The 2,688-nt window shown below is 35.3% G+C and overlaps 1 long non-coding RNA gene across 1 annotated transcript; it reads right to left on the reverse strand.

Annotated features, from left to right (window-relative positions):
* Nucleotides 1-411: 411 nt before the first annotated feature.
* On the reverse strand, nt 412-2,465 carry LOC121753845. The gene is made up of 2 exons (XR_006040506.1): nt 1,462-2,465; nt 412-804 (listed from the first exon to the last, which is right to left on the reverse strand). It is a non-coding gene; the product is annotated as an uncharacterized LOC121753845 (long non-coding RNA).
* Between the last annotated feature and the right edge of the window lie 223 nt (nt 2,466-2,688).

Raw genomic sequence — 2,688 nt, forward strand, 5'->3', positions numbered from 1 at the left:
AAAAATGAAATTGAATGAATAGTAATTTAAGGGACGATTAAGTGACGGAGGGTTGCAGGTTCCGTCTCTTAGTTAAGGGATGAAGTAAAAAAGTACAGTGGAGCCCGCAAATAGTGTTTTAAAGGACGGTTAAGGGACGATATAGTCATGGGCGGACCCATGTGTATTGGGGGTGGGGCTTAAGCCCTCAATGAATAATTTTTTACAGTTTTTTTCTACTAATTATTTTTAAAATTTCTTCAAATTTAGTGTAAATTATAATGTAAAAGCCCCTACAAATTATCTAAATTACTCAAAAATATACTTTAAAACAAAATTTATAAATCTCAGCCCCTATCATTATATATTTCTGCGTCCGCCCCTAGGTATAGTAACAGCGTTGTGAATGTAGAACCATGGTATATTTGCAAATAACAAAAAAAAGTAGACAAGCAAAAAAGAGTAAATAAGAGAAGCGACACATTCTACTCTAAACTAGAACCTCACACCAAAACACTCAACAAATGTTAGCTTCAAAGTGTAACAAGCTAGGCTTTCGAACCATTGTTTTATGAATCTTGGTCTTCATCTATTACATACTCAATGTCCCACATCGGTTGTGAGAATAGCTGGTGTAGAGTACATAGACTAAATAGTTTCTCTCATAATAGTCTTTTGGACTGAATTCTTCTATTTGCTCTATATCATTGGTGCTTTCATTGAGAGCCCAAACGGCTCGCAGTGGTGGCCGGTCAAAGAACCCGCCATGACCAATGGTGGCCGTGACCAACGAGAACTTGAAGAGGTGGCCCATGGAGTGGTGACCTGCCAAAGAACTAGCCGTGACCAACGAGAACTTTGGCAGCCCTTAAAGGAAGGTCAAATGTTACAGACTCGATGTCCCACATTAGTTATGAGAACAACTGGTGTGGGTACATAAATTAAATGAGCTCCATTTTCTAACAGTCTAGTCTTTCGGACTGGGGTTCTCTTATTTGGTATGCAGGCTGAATCTCTTGTTTCGTATGTATCACCATCTCACAATATGACGTGCCCATTAATTATCACTCCAATAATTATTCTAATATATTTTTCATTCACCTGGCTCTTAATTAATTTGAGGGATAGAGTGGAGACCAAATTCTAATCTACGAAGCAAATAGCAATATAAGTCTTTTCTTATCAAGTAAACCACCGCTCTTGACCAATGGTCGCTACCATATTCACGTGTCATCGACATGACCTTATACTTGTCTCGTCTCAATAATGGTACCACCATGAACCCTACTTTAATTACATACATAATTGCTCTGTCTGAATTTGAAGCAAAGGTACACAACCACATTGTCCCTTTGATATGAAAGGCACAACACACTCCAGAACAATAACTATCATGACTAATAAAAAAACGATCAAATTTGAATTGCATTATATCTTGTAGAGTTGCTAGGGATATTTAAGATCACCTTGATTTATACTCACCATTGAGTTCAGTTGAGTTGTGAAAACGAGCACTCTTGAGTTGGTCATTTTGTACAATCTCAGCCGTCGATTAATTAAGCAGAAACCACGCAATCTTGACTGTTGAAGCTTTAGATATATATACCTTCCTTGTAATGCTAAATTAAGGTGTTGATTTCCATGCAAAGTCTTGGCAAATTAGTAGTCCTTGCCTTGTTATGCTTTTGGTTTGTTGTCTATTCGACCTTATAATAAGTTAAACATGATATAAATTTGATTATACTTATGTATAATCGGCTTTTAAGGCCAATAAAAACATTTATTTTACCTAATTTTGTTTTCGAGGGAGCAAAAAATATCATAGCTATTCATAGGCTCGCTTGCAAACTAATTTGAAAGTAGTGTGAAATCATTGATCATTACACTGTAAAAATAGTTATTCAACATTTTTCTAGCCTTTCATTCAAAAAAAGTTATACTAATGCTATCTTCTAAGATCATAAGCAAAAAAGAGAGAATATCAATAGTTTTCATGATGCTAAAATAATAAAACTAAACAAAACAAAATATATTAGTGCTTAATATATACACATATTTCACTCTTTCATATATATTCCCTGCATCTCGATTATAAGTATTATTAAATAGCTTCATATCATGGCTCTAAACACAAATCCTAAAAAAATTAGGTTTATAAAATAATTTTCAAAAAATAAATAGGGAGAGTAAAACTAGGGTTTTCACAAGCAAATTATAAGGTCGAACAGACAACGAAACAAAAGATAACAGCAACGGAGACTACTTAGTTGACAAGCTTAGCATGGAAACCACTCACCATATCTATCTTCACTTCCGAGCCGCTTTCTAGAATTCTCCGAAATCATGTAGGTATGGTCTCATTCATTGATGCGTATAAGAAATTGGTGATCTAGAGTTAGTAATCTATAATCTATCGGATATTTGAAGATGTGAAATCAAGGGGAAAACGGTTGATAAATGAAAGAGGTGAAGTTGGTTCCATAAAAGGTTAGACCAATGGCAGATTTTATGGCCAAAAATGAATACTTACATTACTATGTTAATTATCTTTGGCACGTGCGAGTTATCACTATTTAATTGAATGCAAATGAGTTCGCACGAGCGAAAATTGAATTTGACTGACGGGTGGGTTTTTTTTTTCTTTTTTTTTTAAAAGGTGGATCGACTGTGATTCCCCACCTACCCCCAAAGTGACTCGGACCCCGAGCC

Source organism: Salvia splendens, chromosome 11 (assembly GCF_004379255.2).
Source record: "Salvia splendens isolate huo1 chromosome 11, SspV2, whole genome shotgun sequence".
Taxonomy (NCBI): Eukaryota; Viridiplantae; Streptophyta; class Magnoliopsida; order Lamiales; family Lamiaceae; genus Salvia; species Salvia splendens.